General features: G+C 39.4%; 1 protein-coding gene across 1 annotated transcript in view; it reads right to left on the bottom strand.

The window, feature by feature from the left end:
- Pla2g4a (phospholipase A2 group IVA) overlaps positions 1-21,029 on the bottom strand; it is a 139,905-nt gene extending 118,876 nt beyond the window's left edge. The window contains exon 1 of the mRNA XM_013158101.3: positions 20,891-21,029. The gene's annotated coding sequence lies outside the window, so the exon portion shown is untranslated. The remainder of the gene's footprint in view (positions 1-20,890) is intronic.
- Between the last annotated feature and the right edge of the window lie 1,172 nt (positions 21,030-22,201).

A 22,201-nucleotide genomic window follows, 5' to 3' on the forward strand; every position in this document is an offset into this window, starting at 1 on the left:
CTACATGCAAAATTTCTATACCTTACAGTTATTAAATTTATGTTAGCATGAAGCAGATTGTAACAAGTCAAGGTACACAGTTCCTCAAGCACCTACTAAGTATACGACTCAAAATACATAAAATATCAATAAAGGAATTAAAATACACCATCAGAAAATATCTACTTCATACAAGAATAAAAACAAATAAATATGGGGTCAGGGATGTAGTTCAGTGGTACAGCTCCTGTCTGGCAAGCACAAGTCGTGAGTTCATCTCTAGTACCAAAAATAAAATAAATATAAATGAGACACAGAAAACACAGTGGAATCACAGAATTCAATCATAGCTCTAACAGTATTAAACTGTGAGCTAACTTAAAGGGCCAGTCAAAAATGAGTAGTTGTCAGACTGAATAAAATTTGATACCTACATACAATGAACTGGTAAAATCCAACAAGGTCTATTGTTTAGTTACAAGCATTGTACTAATTGTCAGTTTCCTGGTTTTAATAATGTCCTGATTATATAAGATTTTATATTAAAGAAAACTAAATAAAAGCTACATGCAAATTGTATATTTCTATAATTTCTTAAATTATTTCAAAAATTTTTAATTTTATTTTCAGAAATCCAAAACACATGGCTACATCTTATTTATATGTATAATTTTCTTCCCAAAGTTATGTTGAAAGGAAATAACAAAGCAGTCCTATGGGAAATTATTGGTATAACGTCCTTTTTTCAGGACAAAATTACTGGTTATGATAGTCAGACAGTGACTACATTTTCAATTCCAGTTAGGATAGACATTCACTCACCCTTTTTTCCCCCTCCTATAATTTAATAGCAAGAGCAAATATTTTGGGTTTTTGCGGAATTAAATCATTTCTTTCCAGCAATCCACATTAAACACTAGGAAAACGTTTTTATCCCCCACAATTAGTTGAGTCCTAGAAACTACTGCAACTTGGTTTCACAACCACTACAATGAATAGTGGTGGAACGCCAGCCTTTTTGTTGGTTTGTTTCTTATGACTAAACTAAATCACCACTCTTGATGAGTAGACACTGTCTTTCAAGTCTGAAGCAGGAGACATGAAGCTGATGTGTGTTTTGAGTCTTGGTGTGTGTGCTTGTGTATGTGTCCAGTAATTAAAACTTCCTGAACACCAACGGAGACTCTTGTGTACCCTTTCCAGCACACACTTACCCATGCCAAGCAATTGCTGGCTTTCAGTAAATGCAAAGACTGTGTGGTCTGACCCTTTACTCCCTTTAGTCATGCTGCTGGAGCAAGACGGACTTCTCAGGAAAAGTGAATAATAACCCAGACCACAGCCCAGTGCTTTGTCACCTTCCTCCCCACAGGTTGACATGACAAGGGGAAAAGAAGGGACAGCTACTAGTGTTAGGGCATCTGGAGAAAAGAAGGGAAAGGAACACAAAAGATCCTTTCCTCTTCCCCTCTAGTCCACATGTGAATACAGGAGTCCACACAGAAACAGTGTACCTTCTCGATTTCAGCCTAACTGAGGTCCAGCTTGTCTCCTTTTTTCTCTATCTTTGGGATCCTGAGTCTGTTTCCTCATCCATAAAATGGTAAAATAGCCCCCTCTACCTCACAGAGGCATCACAAGGAGAAAATGAGGAGAGATGTGTAAATTCTTACTACACAGGAGATCACAAATAAATAAACCGATCATTTATTATTATTCATGCTATTTGTGAAACTGATGGTTTTCCCCAAACTGCCTCAAATTCATAAGACTTGTTTTGCTTCATAGAGATTTCTAAGAAGTTTCAAGTAAGAAAATTTGTTGACCACTTTTTACAAAGAACATGTATTTTTTGAGTTTTTAATGGAAGTTTTAAAATTTTGCTTTATTCATTCGAAATTTAAAAATTAAAAACATTGGGCCATTGACTTCTCTGCTGCCAAATTCAAAACTTTCTTTGTTATACAGAGCATAGAAAGTGTTCTAAAAGAAATGGATGGCTTGGTAATGCTTTTTTTTTATTTTAAAGAGTATAAAACAGAATAAAACCAATCAAAACAACCAGGGTAAAAGATACAGGACTTCAAAACATGAAATCAACAATAGTTATCATAATGCTGCTCGATGTCTTCAAAACAGCTGCAGATAACCTCAGACATAGTAAAAATTCAAATAGAACAGGATAGAATAGAAACTATAAAGATAAAACAATGAATGCAATAAAAGACTTCAAAGCAAGCCGATAGTAAACCCAAAATTGCTACCATAATATATCTTGAAATAACTGCTCCTGTCATCGGGTTTGACATAATCAAACAAAACAAAACAAAAGAGAATGGAATCCAACCCAACAAAACACTGGAAATGATATATGATTTCAAAACAAGACCATAGGGAATCAACAATGGCTGCAACCCTCCCTGGATGCCACACTGCATACCACTGTCCTCTAAACCTACGATCAGACCACTGGCACTAAGCAGCAATGTGTTGTTGTTTTTTATTTTTAAGAGGCTAAAATTAAACAGAACAAAACAGATCACAAGATAACAATATAAGAAACACAGATTTCAAAGCAAGACCACCGGAGAACTTCACTGTCTATCATATTGTGTCTTGTAATCTTTCAAATAGATGTCCATATCTTCACATACAATGAAGTCATACAAAATAAAATAGTATAAAACTGATCAGAAGAGGATGATGAAGGCATTTTAGGTCTTCAAGACCAGACAATAGGGAAGTCAACAATAGCTGCATAATATCTCTCATTCTCTTCAAAATAGCTGTCCATACTTTCATGAATGTTGAAATTAAACAAAACAAAACAGACTAAAATCAAATTTCACATCATAACACTACAGAATCAGCACTGGGTACCTTAGTGTCTCTTTTTATTCATAGTAGCTGTTCATTTCATCTTGCATTATATAATCGATTCTCACAAACTTTTTAGAAATTCTACACATGCATGATTCTCTACATGTACACCTATCATTTGTTTTAGAGGGAAAAAAACAAGACAAAACAAAACAAATTCTTAGAAAAGCACAAAACAGAAAAGACATAAAAACAACAATAGCAAAGAGCTCAGAATACTGACAATATTGGCCTTCAAAACAAGGTGCTAACCTGCAATGTTAGTGAAACCCCAAAGCACCACAGGCATCCAATTGCATTTCACCTCCATAGCTCCCATCACAGTCTGTGTTTTCCCAGATAAGCTGATCACTTGGGGGAAAGGGGGGTGTACTTCTTGTTTGCCAACCCTCACACTGGGGCTGAGGTCTGTTTCAGTCCACCAGCGGCCCACACATGGAGCTGGTCCCACACTGGACTTGTTTGGTTGCACGGCTTCCCAGTGGTCCGGCAGCCACCAGAAGTTCCAGAAAGCTGTCTAGCAGCTGAAGGACTCTGTGCACTATGATCTGGACATGGAGCAATGCTAATGCTTTAGAGACCTCTGCCTAGCAAAGAGTTTGATAGCACCAATAGGCACATAGAAACAAAGAGAACAAGCAGAAGCTAAGATTGGTAAAAGGGCTGCTTTGTGTTAGAAACATCTCTCAAGTCATAGGCTTAGTATAGGAAACTTGGGGGGAACCTCCTTGCTCCCATGAAAACACAAAAGCCTGCCACCAGGTGCAAAGGCCCAGGTTAAATAACCAGGTCTATTTCTCAAGCCAGTGACTGAAATTGATTGTTATGGATTAAGAACCGGTGGTTAACTTAACAGCCAGCTGGATTACATCAGCATGGCATTGAGCAAAGATGCTCACCTGAGGAAAGTTGCCAGGATAAATAGGTAGAGAAGAAGGGAGGTATTGGAGGGTTGAGGCATTAGGGAGGCATTGTGGGTTCTCCTACGAGTTGCTGTCTGAGCTGTTGGTTCTCATGGCGAAGCTTTGTCCTCACATCCAGGATGAACTCGTCACGCTGCTTCCTGGCACATACCCTACTGTGCTTGTCCTTGGAGGAGCTCAGGGCCTCCGTGTCGCTGAGGACAGCTGTGGTGCCTTTCGGGATAGCCCTGCTCTTTGTTGTGAGTGTGACTTCTGGGCTCCAGCCAAGAACCCTCATCCCACTAGCACAGCTCCTTCATCCTGCTGGCATAGGCTTTCTAACTTCCACCACTGACCCTTGGGTCTTCCCAGCACGTGAGCCCTTCTTGTGGGCTCTGGACCTCCAGTTGGACTCGTGAGAGGCATTGTTCTGAGCTCTGGATTTTTATCTGGACTCATGTGGGACATTGCTGTGGGGTTTAGGCTCTTGACTAAATAATCTAAGTCTTTGGTGTTGTGGATAGATTTCCTGCATTTTCCTGTGGGAACTCCCGGTGACCATTATAAAAACAATATTATGAACACCATGTCTTGATCCTAATTGTTCTCTGTGTACAACCCCCAACTATAACATGGATACAACCTCTTATCCCTCCTCAGTGCAGTGCCATCCACATGATTTCTCCTAAACTGATCTCTCTCCCTCCCTCCCCCTTCCTCTCCCTTCCTCTCCCTCCCTTTCCCTCCCTCTGTCCCTCTCCCTCCCCCCTCACTCCCCCTCCCTTCCCCTCCCTCCCCCCCTCTCCCTCTCCCCCCTCTTCCTCACCCTCCCCTCTCCCCCCTGGTGTATTCTTAGGTCTTTGATATTATTCTTTATCCTTCAAATTTGTATTTATTGAAAACTCATTATTTTAAACAGAAAAGTATATATGAAATGCCTACTAGAGATGTGACAGATTCCAATGGTTTATAACAGAAAAAGCTTTATAGAAATGGTGAATGACTGAGCTGAAAAGGCATAGATGTATAGAAAGGGGAAGTGGAACCCTCTTCTAAAGGGAACGTGCACCACACTGAAGATTCACACTTCACCTCAGGCCTTCCCTGGTGCTCCCCCTTCTCCACACCCTTACAGGATAGTCTGCCTGCTGTTTGGAGTTCTGCCAAAATTCACTCTGAGGTAAGGTAACTCGGGCTACTGGGTCAGCACCTCCCTGATACCTCCCAGCACAATGCTGTATGCTGTACCTCCTTCCATACCTTGTGATTTTCCCCTAACTCTGGGCAACATAAGGGAGTTTTTCTTCTCCTCCTTGTACTTATGTTGGATCAAAAAGAATTGCTCAGTTTCTACTAACAGAAGGATGAATAAGCAAACTTGGGGAACGGCATGGTGTACTGGAGAAAACCGGCCAGATCATAGATGAAATTGTGTGTTAAGAAATAATGACAGGAGCTGGGCAGGGTGGCACATGCCTATAATCCCAGCACTCTGCAAATAGAGGAAGGAGGATAGTTGCAAATTTAAAACCAGCCTGGGCTACAAAGTGAGCTCAAGGCCAGCCTGAATTACTTAGGGAGACCCTGTCTCAAAAAGACAAAAGAAAAAAAAGGGATAATCAAAGGGAAGTAGAGCCTACTGATAAACTAAAAGGTATCTTAGTAACTGTTAATTTGAGTACTTTTAGAATTTCACTTATCAAACACTTCCATATACCAGATACTTTGTTAAGTGGTTTATAACACCACCTCGTTTCTACTTACAACAACCTGGTGATTATTATTGCCGTGTTGGAGGTTAAAACAAGTTGAGTTTACAAAGGCTAAGTGATTGGTACAGTTGACAGCTCAGACTAACGAGGACCTTCACACCCATGCTCTGTGAACCCTGACCCTCTGCTTCATAGCCTTCCATCCTACTTCATTCTGTCACTCCATAAAAGTCCCTCAAGGACAGGCGGAGAGCTGAGAAATTATAAAACAAGCAACAATGTTATCAGAAAACCTTGGCAAGGTGGTGGATGATGGAAGTGCCATTCTCTACTGTAAGGAAACACCAGAGACTGAGCGCTTCAACAAGAAAGGATCATTTTGTCACAGTCCTGGAGACTGGATATAAGAAAATCAAAAGCCACAGGTTGGGGCTCTTTGGAGTCCTCCCTCCTTGGTTTGTGAAAGAGTTGCTGGCTCAAACTGAACACTGTAACCAGAAAAGGCTGCAGCTAAACTCCTCCCCCACCCTGCCCCCTATGGATTTGATTGTAATCCTATATCCCCATCCTTAAGGACCTGTGCGCCAATGAGATACCTGTGCATCTCTAATGGCCTTTGGGGCACTGCCCTAAGCTTAGGCTATTTAGATTCCCCCACGCCACGTGTCCAAGAGAGACCTCTAGATTCCAGTGGCCAGTACGCCGGTCTCCTTTCCCGTGTTCCCGGAATAAAGGCCTCTTTTGTCTTATACTCCTCAACTTTTGGAAGCATCTTTTATCCTTTGAAGACAGACCTATCATTTGGTGCCGTGACTCGGATCAGGGATAGTCCCCACTTCTTTAGTCAGGCTCTTGCTACTGACCTCACAGAACTCAATCTCAAACCTAGTGTTCTGCTCCAATACATAGATGACCTCCTATTATGCTCTCCATCCCATATGTTAGCCATATGCCACTCAGCCAGTCTTCTTAATTTCCTTGCTAGCCGTGGATACAGGGTGTCTCCCACCAAAGCCCAGATAGCCTCCCCAAAAGTCAAATACCTAGGTCTTGCTCTCACCCCCACCACTCGCTCCATCACCTCAGATCGTAAGGCAATTCTTCGTGATCTCCAGGTGCCCACAACTAAACGGCAGGTTACATCTTTCCTGGGTTTAGCTAATTTTTTTCATCTTTGGATTCCTAATTTTGCAGCCCTAGCTCAACCTCTCTACAAGGCTGCTAAGGGTTCCTTATCAGAACCCCTGGACCCTACTAGGCCCATACATGCCTCCTTTCAAAAACTAAAAGAGGCTCTCCTAAAAGCTCCAGCTCTTACCCTTCCTGATCCCACCCAACCTTTCATCCTATACACTACTTGTCAGGGCCACAACGCTATAGGTGTACTAGGACACAAAAAGGGACCTTCTTTTCAAGCAGTAGCTTACTTATCTAAACAGTTAGATCACACAGTAAAAGGATGGGCTCCTTGTCTCCGAGCTCTTGTAGCTGCAGCACTCCTGACACAGGAAGCTAAAAGTTTACATTAGGGCAATCTATTACAGTACACTCACCTCATCACCTACATGACCTTATCTCACATAAGGTGCTCCCTGCCCTAATGACCCCTTCTAGCCTTCAACAGGTACACTTAGCTCTCTCTCAAGACCCTTGCATCTCTATTGCAACTAGTGGTCCTCTTAATATAGCGACCTTACTTCCCACCTCAGAAGGCCCTCCTCACCATGACTGTATAGAGTTTTTACAGATGACTCCCACTTCTTTCCCTCACATCAGTAGCACACCTCTCTCCTTGGCCTTTGACACATGGTTCATAGATGGCAGTTCAACAAACACAGACAACCAAAAGAAGGCGGGATACGCAATAGTTAACCAGTCAAAAGTTATAGAGGCAAATTCACTGCCACCTGGGACCTCTTCCCAGAGGGCAGAGCTTATTGCCCTTACAAGGGCCCTTACACTAGCAAAAGACAAGATTATAAATATATACACTGACTCAAAGTATACATTTAGCATCTTACACTCTCATGCCTCTATCTGGCAAGAACGGGGTTTTATTTCCACTCAAGGAACCCCCATTATTAATGCCCCCCTTATCCTTAAGCTTCTAGAGGCAGCCCAACTTCCAAAGCAGGCAGCAGTTATTCGTTGTAGAGGACACCAAAGCTCTACAGATCCTATTGCTCAAGGCAATGCCTTTGCAGATTCACAAGCCAAGTTAGCTGCACAAGGGCCCTGCCCTTCTCATCTTCTCCCGTTAGTCCCAAACAGTCTACCTCATCCTACTTATTCACCAGAGCAGTTATAGCTACTTCATAAAGCAGGTTACACACAAAACACTCAGGGATGGATTTTTCGGGGATCTAAACTTGTTCTCCCACATCAACAGGCCTCAGACATCATCACTGACTTACACAACTGTTTTCATATAGGATCTCAGGCCCTATACAAACTCTTAGCCCCAATAGTGACACACCCTTCTCTAAAAGCTATTATTCTTAAGATTACTCACATGTGATCTCTGTGCCAGGACCTCTCCTCAGGGATGCATGGCACCCCCTTCCTTTCCTACCCATCAATTTCGGGGACACACCCCTGGTCAGGACTGGCAGATAGATTTTACACACATGCCCCGCCACAAGACTCTCAAATATCTTCTCACTTTTGTTTGCACCTTTTCAGGATGGATAGAAGCCTTTCCCACAACCAGGGAAACTGCTGATGTAGTTACCAAAGTCATATTACAAGAAATCATTCCAAGGTTTGGTCTACCTCAGAGTATTCAGTCAGATAATGGTCCCGCCTTCATTTCTCGGATCACTCAACAGGTATCCTCGAGCTTACATATCACCTGGCACCTACACACCCCATACCATCCACAATCTTCAGGAAAAGTAGAAAAGACAAATGGCCTCATAAAGACACACCTTACAAAACTCACTTTAGAACTACACCAACCTTGGCCTCAACTTTTGCCCTTAGCCTTGGCCAAGCTCAGGGCACTCCCCCGGGCTCCTACTTTCTTAAGTCCTTTTGAACTTATGTATGGCAGGCCATTCTTACTCCACAATCTTCCTGCTCCCCAAAATCTCCCTCCCCTGGCTGACTATGTCCCAGTCCTCTCCTTCCTCCGACACCTGTTGCGACAACATGCTGATCTCTGTCTTCCACAGCCCTCTGGAGAGGCCAAACCAGATCCTCCCATATCCCCAGGAGATCTAATTTATCTCAAATGTTCTAAATCCACAGGACTACAACCAAGGTAGAGTGGCCCTTACCTGGTCTACTTGGCTACCCCTACAGCGGTCAAAGTTGCTGGACTCCCATCCTGGTTTCACATCACTCAGGCTAAAAGGTGCCCTCCCAGCACCAAATCTGATCATTCTGAGTGGTCATCTCATCTTTTGTCGCCCACCCGTCTCCGTTTCACAAAGGCCTCGCAGCCACAGTTAACAGGCTAAGTCATGTTTTGTTATCCGATTTGGTTCCTAATTTCTTACGCTCTATTAATGATCATTTTTGCAGCAGGACTCTTAACAGTCTTTCCTAGAGACTCCCACATCATGCGTAAGATCATCTTTATTATGTTCTATGTGATAACTGTCGTGGTTCTTTCCACCCTCAGCTGTCTGGTTAAACGTGAAATCCCTGAAAGCCTAAGCTCTCACCTTCCTTATATTGGTACAGCCACCGTCTCCCATACTCCCCCTATTTTATCCGGCTCAACTCCTAGACCAGAGACAAGTTTTACACACCCACCCTCCTGATGCTTTCAGATGGGGGAGTAATCACCTCTCATGATTTCAATAACCTCACACTTATTTTTCAGAGTTCTACCTCACCATGATGATGCTCCTACCTCAATCTACCTCACCTGGGTCCTTAAAAATAATAGTGCCATGTCTCCTAATAACATTATGTCTCTTTGTTTTTTCCAGTCTGACATACGTACATTCACCAGTAAAGTTGTCCTGGCTAAAACACCTGGCATCAGTGTCTACCTGGGCATCAACCTTCATCCCGTCAAACTCCCCTAGACCCCCAATACAACGCCCTCAGCCAGCAGGAAGTAGTTATAGAGAGAGATCTTCGCCCCTTTTCCTAATAACCATAAGACGGGATATGAAAGAGTTGCTGGCTCAAACTGAACATTGTAACCAGAAAAGGCTGCAGCTAAACTCCTCCCCCACCCTGCCCCCTATGGATTTGATTGTAATCCTATATCCCCATCCTTAAGGACCTGTGCGCCAATGAGATACCTGTGCATCTCTAATGGCCTTTGGGGCACTGCCCTAAGCTTAGGCTATTTAGATTCCCCCACGCCACGTGTCCGAGAGAGACCTCCAGATTCCAGTGGCCAGTACGCCGGTCTCCTTTCCCGTGTTCCCGAAATAAAGGCCTCTTTTGTCTTATACTCCTCAACTTTTGGAAGCATCTTTTATCCTTTGGAGACAGACCTATCAGTTTGGAGATGGCAGTCTTCTCACTGTGTCCTCATCTGCCATTCCCCTCATGCACAGTTGCCCCTGGTATCTCTGTGCATTCAAATTTCCCTTTTTTATGTCACTAGGGTGGTTAGATTAGAACTCACCCTACTGCCTTGATTTAAATTAGTCACCTCTTTTAAAGGCCTTATCTGCAAACACAGTCATATTCTGAAGTACTGGAGGATTAGATCGTTCATGTATGAACTTGGGGAGGGCATAATTCTCTCCAGTGGTAGTGTAAACACAGCAGTGAATCACAGAAGCATGCAATTATTAATGGAAAGAGATGCTGTTTGAGAAGAGAAGAACATACTCAGCCAGAGAAGTCACAATCAGTCAGAGATGGGCTGTGATGTACATCTAAACCAGGAGTGTGGGTATCATAAAGGTGACAGCCCCAAACCTTTTAGATGGCCTGCCTCCTTCATCTGATTATTTTAAAAGCTCACACACCCAAACATTCCACGTCAATGAAACATGGTACAGAATGTGGTTTCCCACGTCACTTCACACCTGAGATACACTAATCCAGGGAAACATCCACTTTAAGAGTCAGGTTTCACCCCTGCCCAGCTCTGTACACTGCTTAACAAACGAGGCAAGAATGTCTCCTCTTCCTCAGGCCACTTTGCCAGGTTTCTTTCCCTGATCCATCTGATTTGCTATTATTTTCCATTGTTTCATCTCACAGTGGCTAAAAAAGCAAGGGGCCATTCTGCCCGTGTTTTAAGATTTTGAAATTTTGAAGTTGGAAGAAATATTCCTCATCATCACTCAGAAGTACTCCTCATGCAAACTTGCAAGCTGAGGCCTAGCGAATAAACAAACCTAGCTAAGGTCATTCAATTAGGGAAATGGTCAAACTTGTCTCTTACTTCCAATAGTGACCTTTTTCCTTATGTCCTACACCCATACACATGCAAGCATTATATAATGGGAACAGTCAAAATAAAGCAGGCCACATAAACATGTTAGCGCACCTATAACTTTGTTACCAACTTATTGTTTGGTGGTGTAGAAATGGTTCAATCTGTGAATTGGAGAGAAATGAAAACCTGACTTTTTTCACATTAATGGTCAAAGACAGCTTTAAAAGAATTACTTTTATCTTTTATACTTTTCTAGGTTTGAACCATAGTTGCAAGTTTAGGTACAAAATAAGATTGTTTCAAAAAATTCTTTTTCCCACACAAACTATTATGGAACAGCAGCACATTACAGCTATCAACTATGTGAAGTTCATTTTCAGGAGATGTAGAATAATCATATTTCCTCCTACATAAAAGAGATTAACATTGTTAGTTTAAGAGAAAATGCATTTTTAAAACAATGCAGCACAAAATGCTAAAAAAAAGAAATGTGTTTTGAGCACTCTTCAATTCTACAACTTTCTCCAGACTGAAAGATTTGCAAATGTGATCCCCTAGGAGTATCTGTGTTCCATTCCCTTTTCATTGTTGCCACGGGAGGGAAAGCCCTATCCTTTCCTAGGGAAAACAATGTAGGGAAAAACCTCCCAAAAAAACCATCTTACTGGTCCAAAGGTTTTCTAGGAGCCACATTTTATATCTGGATGTAGTAATCAGCATTCTGGATTTACTTTGCTTCTCAACCAGCACACAGGTTTCTCTTGTGGTTTAAAATATGATTGTTGACTATGACCTTGGAGCGGGGTGAAGACAGAACAATACAACTGGAGTTGTGGAAGATGAGAGGAGCTGTTGAGCCACTGTATCAGGCACCACTGTGATAGCACCTACGTGTCCATGAAGGAGAAATGTACCACTCTTTTCCAAATTGTAGAAATGTGCTTCTAGATGCTGTGAATAGCAATTCACTTTAAATGAGTAATAAACCCAATCTTTCATAGCATTAAGAACTCTGCATATAAAAAGTATGCATTTGAGAGGAATATCTGCATAAGTTCTTTTTTTTTATTTAAGGAGAAAAAGAAAAAACAGAAAAAGGGTACAAGTAATACAAAATTTAAAAAATAAACAGAAATCACTAGTTAATAGATTACATATTCTCATCTTAGAAATAGTTGTTCAAGTTACAAAATTGAAGCATATAAAGTGGACTTTCAAACAGTGAGAGTGCAAACAGTTTTGTTCAATGATCCAAAAAAACTCACTAATATGGTTATCTATCTTATACACTTAAACATATATGCAGTTATAACTTTTAGAGCACTTTCTTTTCTTTTCTTTTGATCTGCATAAGTTCTTAATCTTCTTTTGTCCCATGTTTCGCCACAGGCTAGAAAAGGCCCAGAGGCCCTATGAAAATATTTTAAACTCATGAAATAAAAGCCTCAAATTATAAAGAAAATTCTTATAAAATATGTAGAACTGTGGCAGTCAATAGATATTAAGTGATATTTATGTATACTTTGGAGACTTAAAACACCCCCCCCCAGTTCTGCAGAACAGATCTACATAGTTTGAAAATTTCATATAAAATTTTTTAATTTATAAAATTTAGAACTTGATCTCTCACAGTCCTGGAGACTGGGACATACAGCACCAGCTCTGTCTGCTTCCAAGATGCTTCCTTGACCCTGAGTGCCCCCCTCTGAGTGCAGAAGGCAAAAGCAAAAGCCAGCTCCTCTCTACAAGGGCACTGCTCAAATTCACAAGCATGGAGCCCTCAGCACTTATTATCTGCCCCAGTGTCTTACCTCTTAATACAGTATTATCATCTCCCATTAATTTCTAACATACAAATTTAAGAATAGCATATAGATTTATCTACAGCGTAGCACCATCTCTGGCTCCACTGGGAGGCTGCAATGATCAGTACTAGTGAAGCCGTAATCTTTTTTAATTTAAATTTTCATTTCTATTGGTACATGTGTGCAGGACATAGGGATTACATTCATTGTGGGGAGTAGGTACACGGACATAACATATCTTAATTCATTTTTCCTTCTCCTCTCCTTCACTACCCCCCAAAGTTTAATATAAAATGTTTGAGATTGGAGTTACTTACAGCATCCTAAGGAGCAAAATGATAGAAAAGAAGTTCTTTTTGTGTTATCTACCTCTGCTGTCATCACAGTGAACTTAGATATCATGCACAGTAAAAAAAGATCAAATTACTGGAACTAGAAGTACTGTCATTGGCTCCAAAATACAACATTATTTCTCCAGTCTTGGTCAACGAGCTGGAAAATTGTGCCAAGAACATTAATAAAACCTCTAAGAGGGTTTCAATTGATGGAATGTGTGCTGATGAGTTACAATTAGTTTTTTTTTTTTTAATGAAAAACATTAGCAAAAACTGTGTTATACTTTCCCTTCTTAGAGATGGACAGTTAGATAGGAGGAAGTTAGATAAGCACAGCAAAACTGCCACCTAACAAATATGGGCTGAACTGGGAAGGACTGGCCAGTGAGACCTACAGACTCGCTCTGGGGCTAAGAGCCTGGCTTTCTTTAATTAGTGCAGAATGAAAGCACTTTCATCCTAAACACGATTTATGAGAAATGATAATAGATGTAAGAGAAGAAGGGCGCTTTTTAGCTTTGAAGAAATACAAGAACCAATATTTCAAACATATTATTTTAGATTTTAGTCCTTGGAAAGATACCACTTTGATTATGATAACCAGCTGCTCTGTAAAATGACTGAGGGAGGAGGAAGGAACTGAAGGGTTTATGTCAGGCTAAAGAAAGAACATCCTGATATAGCAGGGTAATAAGAATAGACTGGCTTTAATAGACCACCATTAACGCTGATTATTTTAAAGGTCTCTACTTTAGGGTGGTTTGTTTTTAAGCTATTTGTTTGTCCATGCCAGACATGGAACTTGGTCCTCATGCAAGGGTTCTGCTATTGAGTCACAGCCCCACCTTTATATCATAGAACTGTAACAGTTCTAATTCTGCAAAACCGTATCCTAGAAAGCATGGTAGCATGCTCTTAGCACTCAGAAGACTGAGGCAGGAGAATTCCAAGTTCAAGGGTAGCCCGAGCTCTATAGAAAGTTCAAAGCTAGCCTGGACTACAGGGCAAGACCCTGTCAATGGATAGATACATAGATAGATAGAGATAGAAATAAATAAATAAGCAGGTCTTATCTTGAGGGGGTAGTAATGTGCTCTCAGGAATATGGGGAAGTAGACAAAAGTCTCAGAGGTGGCCTATACGTCAGACCCAAAAACTTGGCAAAGAATCCAGCAAGGCAGGGAGGCAAACTATTAAGCATTCAAAACTCCAAAGCACAATAGTAACAGTTTTAACAGAAAGGACTTTAAGAAAACAGATTCTAAAATGATGGCTTCGCATGGAACAGGTAAAGCCATTTAGATTCGCTGATGTGTAGAACAGGCTTAGCAATTGGCAAGGTAATGACTCCAACAAGCTCGAAAAGGAACAAATGCTGAATTCCTGCCTACTGGAGCTGCAAATCAAGCCAAGCTGTGCCTACTCCCCACAGGTTGCCAATTATCCTATGGAATTCTAATCTTCGGACTTGAGGTGTTTTTAGTTTATTCATTTGGTTTTGGTTGAGGTTTTGCTCAGTGCACCAGTTCATTTTTAAGGGTTTCCAGTATTTTTTTCTAAAATCAAAACAAAACAACTCCTACTCAAAAGAACTATTTTGTACCTAGCATTTAAACATGGTTAGAGGAACCATGGCACTGGCAGACTGGTTTTATTTTAGGTTCACATCCTCAAAGCCTTCAGAGGTCTCCACACTAGCAGGCATCTGTCTAAGATTCTCTAGTAAGCTTCGTTGTCATTCCAGAAAATGACCGCACTTCCTGCTCTCCCTGCAGATTCTCACCCCGCCCCACACCTCCTCTTACTTGTGACCTCATCTTTCTCTACTGAGAGAAAACAGCATCAGAGGGAAGCTTCTCAGCTTCCTCCACCAACAAATCTTCAAACTACTGTACATGTGCACCCCTAAGCTCCTTCTCCCCGTCAGACAGGTGGTTCTTCCTCCTCCCAGAAAAGACCTGGCCCCACACAACCTCTTCAAGAACTTTATTCTGACAGCCACGTGTTTTTCAGACATGGTGCTCCTTTTCCTATCCACATTTTTACCTTCGGGTTTCTTCTGGACCTACTTTCCCTCCTGTGTTCTCAGGATACCATCCACAGTCCCCAATTTTCCATTTAACTTTTTGGTTGCTTCTTTGTGGATTCCTTCACAGGCCCTGTGCTCTATGGGGAGGCCTCACTCCATTCACCTGCCACAGGGCTTCTCTTCTGTCTGGAAGCTGAAACTTTAGCTCAGGTCCCACGTTATAGAATTACACATGCTTCATTCTTTCAAGTAGACCTTATATGTAGCACAGTGCCTATCACATTGTCAGCATTAATTAAAACTTACGGAATTAAAGAAAGAATGCATAAACACTGCTCACTGAGCAGCACTTTTTGGAGGAGAGATAAAATTCCTATATGAGAAAGGAGAGTATAATTTAAGTCGCTTCATACAGTGCCTCTTCTTTTTTTAAGTATTAAAAAGCTATATTTTCCTCTTTTTTAAGCATGCTACATGCATGAATAAAATTATTTTTATATTGTTTTCTTCACAGGAAATTGTAATTGATACAAGAGCCTTATATTCATTGTGATTATGGAAAGTGCAGAGGTTCCTACTATACGTTTAAATTGTTTTGACTGACAAATTTGCTTGATTGGTTAGTATATTAATTATTATTTTAATTATATTTTAGCAATACATATTGTACACTATATTATATTAATGTATAAGGTATTATGTATAAACAATCACTTCATAATTAACATGAATTAATTCATATGTATAACATACATTAATACATATTATTTCATTGCATGTTAGCTTATAACAATATTTTGTTAATATGCACCATAACTTTATGTTCCTAAGATATAAGATATATTAATGCCATATGTTAATATATGATATGAATCAACAAAAACAACTTATCAATCTAGAATATAAACAGATAGTAATAACTTCTGCAAAGTTGATTCTTCTCAATTTCTCAACAAACTTCTCAAAAGTTGATTCTTTTATTACTTTAACTGGCATAGGCATAATTATAGACTGTTTTAAAGATGAGAAAAATTCCATCTAGATACTGTGGATATTTACATATCCTTATTGGTTTTCATCACAAGAAATAAATGTCAAGCAAGAAATTATAAATAACGTTCTTATAGCTTTGTAATTGTCTTTAATTAAACAAGAAACCTCTTCAAATTAGAACTTTTGCCATGACAAATTTCCAACCATGTGTCAGCAGCAGCCCCTGAACATATGTGGTCATTGTACACCATAGATACAATGCTGTGAAGGGACTATAGAAATTGCCCTAGTGGTTTCTCGCTAATACCTCTCTCAGATGATGACCTCCACCAATTTTAAGTGTATCTGCCTTTTCTTCATGACATTTGCATAAAAAGAAAGTTGAAACCTGTCCGAGATTATGATACACACAAAAGTGACAGATGAATATTAAGAAATCACACTTGCAGATGCAGGAGTCTGCTTGATACAAGCATCTTTAGACTCTTTTCCCCAAAATTGCTTTTCTATAGATTCTTGCATAATTGCTCTGCATTACTTTTTTCAATACTCTCCCAATACACTATCAAACACAGGTTCAAAAAAGAATCACAAGATCAATTGCCTTTTGATTCAATGAATTAAAAGATCAGAACCTGAATAAAATTTTAACATTCCATTTTTCTGCCCTAAACTGTCCCAGGCTGGTACTGCTTCTTCTAGAATTCCAAAATACAAGAATTCGACAAGAACACATCTTTCCACGTGGGACTAATATCTCAATTTGCTACCTTTGTACAGAACTTCAGTTGCTCGTTTTTTAAACTTATGGGTATAAACACGGGCCCAGTAAGAAGTGTGCCAGTTTCAAGCTGAAATTCAGAAGCACTTTGCTGATTTAATGGCAAAGATACATCCAGCAGTCAAACACGAGTAGTTACATACCATTTATTACAAAGTCATACATATGTGTCCGCCAACTTTATAAATACAGTTGTTTTTTAGTTCTTGAGAAGGAACAACTGCTTTACCACAAAGTACTTATTTGTTTAGAAAAACAAAACCACATTCTTTTCTACAAATGATAAGAGTAACCAAACTAATGCAAATACTTCACACTGACTGACAGGGACAGTAAGAACCAGAAAAAGCTGTTGATTCTGCAGATTATACTTTCTTAAGTACATTCCCAGAAAATTCTCTATCGTCAACTTGGAAGCAAAACCTTTGGTAAAATCAATACTTCTCTCATGACTTAAAAATCAGCCCTGAATGTGTCTATTTTATATATCATTATCTTTTATTTTCTTTAGACTGCATATTCCTGTATAAAAACTACAAAGTTCCACAAAACAATTCCAAATCGCACACTACATTCTCAATAATCCTCAAGTGTTTGTGCAACTTTATTATGTCAATCAGTAACCAAGTTATAAAGGCAGAACAATTGGGTTATTATGGAAATGTGCATTGGGACAATGTAATTTCTGGACTTCCTTTTATAATTTTGCTGTTAACCTGAACCGGAAGAGGCTCACAACATAAATAACACATATCAAAATGTAGACTATGAAGCAAAATATTAAATTAGTCAAAATGGAAGTCATAAGGTCTGGACCAAAAAAAAGCCCTATGATTTTATTTTTACCATCTTTCTTCTCACACCTGTAACCCTGAATACTTGTTCTGCTAATTTGTATGCTTATTGTGAGAGTTAATGGAGTTCTGAAGCAGCCTTTTTATAAACCTCAAAGTGCGACGTAAATGGAATATATAATCAGCTTTCTAATGCCTCATAAATTAGAGAATGAGAAAGTAAACAAATATGAGTTGAGTCTTCCAAACACATGGTGTTTCTTCACCTGAAGAAAACAAACCATGCATACTCCCAACATTTGTTTTCTACCTCAGAATACTTTCTTATTTAAAATACCTGTGTTTCCCAGCATACTCTACAAGTTAAGGAATTAAGACGACGACTAAGGAAAAGGCAGAAGTTGCCTAACGTGTACATGTGCAGAGAAGAGGGAGGAAGACTAAATGCTCCTTGGCCCATTATCTTTGAACCACAAGTGACTAAACTTGGGTATAGATCTTTCTTAAGTGTTCGCTGAGTTTCTCAACAGTCTTATGAATTCATTAACTATGTAATTAAACTGGTGGCACATCTAATACAAAACTGCTTATGGGAAGAAATGAACTATATTGGACAGATAAGTATTTTTGCATTATATAAAGGGAGAGTTCAACTGTATTTTTAAAGACTATTATAAGGCTATATTCATGATTAATACAGACTCACCCATAACAGGAACAATAAAAATATAGCACATCTCTTTTTTTCTTAGGCAACTGATGGGTGTCAGAAGAACAGAACAATATCTGTTGTATTTATTGTCTTCTCTGGAAGAACTCTAGCATCAGTCCTGTTTCCCTCAGCTGTTAACTGTTCTATCAAGTAGAAGATAAAAAGTTGAGTAGAAGATGCAGAGTTGGCCAGAATACACAGGAATTTCTTGCTTGTCTAAGTTCTGATGCACACCTGCTGCTGTTTCAACAAATATTTGCTGATTAAAGCTGGACAAGTCTATAATCCCAGTAGTCTGGTAGGCCAACATGGAAAGGTAATAAATTGGTACCCAGCCAGGCCAATTTAGTGACTGAGCAAGATCCTGTCTGAGAATAAAAATGTAAAAGATGGGCCTGGTGATGTAGCTCAATGCAAAAGCTCTGGGTTGAATCCTCAGTACCATTTTTTAAAAAAGTATTCATTGAATCAATGAATGAATGGCATTTCAAAAAGAGATGCTTCAGGAAGACTGTAGGTAATTTTTCTACTGCATGCATAATTTTATATTTGACAAAATTAAAACAATTATCATGATTTATTTTTATAGTAAACAATGATATAAGGAAACAATCATGGAAAATATCATCAAGTATTTTGGACTAAAAGTAGAAAAAGAAATCCTACAATCCAATGAAAAACTTATTTATTTATCTTCATCACATTTCACTTGCTGCATTCAAGTAATTAAAAAAAAAAAAAAAAAAAAAAAAAAAAAAAAGCAAATGTTACAGAAAAAGCAAGTCCAGTGCAAAATAGCTAGCTACCATCAGGGTTACTACCAGAATCTAGGTCAGAAGGATCCTAAGCAAGCAGGTTTCCACTGTACCAGCTGCTTGAAGTTCCAAAATGTCAGTGAAGAAGTGGCAACAGGCACTGCAAAACCTGCAGTGTCAGGCAGGCACTTCCTTTTGTGTAAGATAAATGGTTTGCTAATTATCTCATATTCTAAGAAAACTCCAATGCTTTCATAAATTCCACTTTTATGTATCATGAATTACCTCTGGGGATTTGTGAACTTCCATAAGATGTTTCTAAGTGCGTGTGTTGGAAACCCACATGTGGATTATTCAAGGGCGGGATCGAGTTGTAATGAAATTTGTAAGAGAATCAGTGATCAAAAAGAAAGAAAAAGGAAAGATTGAGAACTATATAAAATCAGCATGAAAGTAGAGGGAAAATATTATGGTAAATAATAGACATACACAGGGAAAGGGAACCACAACTGTCTTCCTCTTTTTTATTCCTGGAACAGTTTTAATATGTAAATGATTCGTTTTATGACTTAGCAGCAGCATGAGAAAAGGTAGTAACTAGTTAGAAACAGCCACCTAATTACCTCTGTGGAATAAACTAACGCTAAGATGTCTGTTTTCCTAATGAAACACAATACAAAATACTTCAAACAACTTACAAAGAAGTAGTGTCTTGTCCCTTAAAACGTGTTTACCCTACAGGAAGTTTGTAAAACTCTTTTGAGCTAATATATATCAGACACTTCTCTATACATTGCACAATTATTGCCTAATTTAACTCTTTCAGAGCTCAGTGAAACAAATACCTGTTTCTTGTCCCAACATCTAACTTAACTGGTAAGGTCTAAATATCTTTGGGATGCACTCTTAAAAGGTTTATGTCACTAGATTTCCTGCAAATATCTCTTGGGTCAGTATTTGAAATGTATGCAACAAACAGAAACAAAATACAAGTCTTCCTTGTACCCAAATTATATTTGCAAATACAACTTTAAAACTGACACCTATGCAAATGGTATGTCTCCAAGTCTCCACCTGCCCTTACTTTAACAAAAGCTTAAATCATCAAACATATGAGGAGTATTCCTTGTTCTAGTTTCAGAGGCAAAAAATGTAATTATTTTTAAGACTTAACATCACTGTAAATTGGAAGAAACTAAAATAGGAGTGGGGTAAGCCAGTTATTTCAAAACCTTTTTCTCTTGGTTGCACGGAAATAAAATTACTAAAATAATACTCATACTCAAAATGTAACTGTGTAACTGATCACATTCTTTTGCTAGTTTTGAGCGGTTCTCTCAACATGTCAAATAATTCCAGGGAAAAGTGAATCAGAAAGCCAGTCGATTGCATTTAATGTTTCATTATTATCTCTCGCATAATGCAACACAGTAAATACCCAGGGATGCTTTGCATAAGTACAAAAATAATGTTTTTAAATTAAAACACATGAGTCAACAGTCTGTTGCTAAGGCTAATAGCAGCTACTGGGGTCATTAACTAGTGAGTGGCATCACGTGGAACACAAAAAAGGGGCCACCTCACCGCTCTTTTCAAATGCTAAATTTCTGGGCTCCAACTTAAGGAAACAGCTTATCCTCGACTCCACAATGTACTTAGATCACAGAGAGCAAACTTGCGTGGGTTGGAAAGACCCTGGGGTCCCTGAGCTGTGCTCCACGGGCTGGGGACCCCACGCAGACTTAGAGCCAGCGGCTTCCCCTGAGTCCGTCCTTTCTTCCAAGTCAGCTACGAAGTGATAGCTCGAGGGAGTGGGAGAAAGAAGCGGAGCAGGGGAAAAGTAAATATATTGCTTACAGTTCCCAGAGGCACAGAGAATCCGCAGGCTTCTCTCTGGCGGGTTCCAAGTTGAGCCGGACCTCGGCGAGTCTTATCCCCCGGTGGGCGGGGCTAAGCAGGGGCTGGTCTCCGCTCCGCCGAGCTTTTAAGGTGGAATTAAGGAGGAAGACCAGGAGCGCGGTTTGGGGGAGAAACCAGTATTTCCAGTGTGAGTTTTTAGTTGTCAGAATCAGCCATTCGAAGGCAGAAAACACGCTTAAATAATACATAAAGTACCAGCCCTGAATTTCACTAACGATTCGCTTCTTTCTCTCTCTGTGTATGTGTGTGTGTGTGTGTGTGTGTGTGTGTGTCTGCATCTTGCTCTTAAACAGTACTTTCTTTTTTTCCAGACAAGTAAGAACAAAATTGACAAGCTTGTGAATGAGCTTCAGCACTTTTATTTTCTTTTTAAAAAGTTTGCAAAGACACAAAACGTAAAATGCACATACGTTAAAGGTGGATAATGTAGGCCTACTTTAAAAATTGAAACTGTTCAAACATTTTCTCCCCATACTCAAGACACTTAAGCTGATAATCATTTGTCTGTAAGTTTAGGGCCATAGTCATTGAAAGACTATGATACATATGTTGAGATTCAGAGCTGTAAAAAAGTCACATCAGGTTAAATTGCAAATTTGCAATGTAAATTGAGACACTTGATAACCTTAACATGGAGAAAGCGCTTTACTTAAATTCCATAAGAACTCAGCAGAATTCATTATTGGAATTGAATAAGAACACTTATTACTGGCTATGAGTTGTACTTAGCTATACAAGGAAAAAGTAGATTCTGTTCCATGATACAGCCAAGACAAACTTTTTCACGTTAGAAAACACACTTTCCATTCTGTCCCTAACACACTAGGGAATCAACTGATGGTGGCAGAATTAGTTGCCTGTGGTTCTGAGGTCAAAGAAATCTTAAAACCAACCCCCAAACAACATTCATTTCACCACTACCATTTTCATTTCTTTAAAAAGAAATTTTATCTTTATGTCCCTTCATATACTAACATATGGAAATATGAAACTAATCAGAGGTAAAAGAGAAATGGACTCTAATTAGAATACATAGGCCATGAGTCTAAAACTTAGTTGTCATATTGAAAGCATAACTCTTTAGAGAAAGTGCTTATGAATAACAAAATTATATTTTAAGAGTTAAATATTACCACTACTGAAGTATTATTAAATATGGCTATTATCAGCAGTTTCTTGTATATCTGTATCAAGCTTTTTACCTAAAAAGCAAAATTTATTTTAATTGGATACATTGGATAGTTTATT

The sequence above is a fragment of the Cavia porcellus genome, unplaced genomic scaffold (genome assembly GCF_034190915.1).
Source record: "Cavia porcellus strain 051 isolate PalLab524CR breed Dunkin Hartley unplaced genomic scaffold, mCavPor4.1 scaffold_29, whole genome shotgun sequence".
Lineage (NCBI taxonomy): Eukaryota > Metazoa > Chordata > Mammalia > Rodentia > Caviidae > Cavia > Cavia porcellus.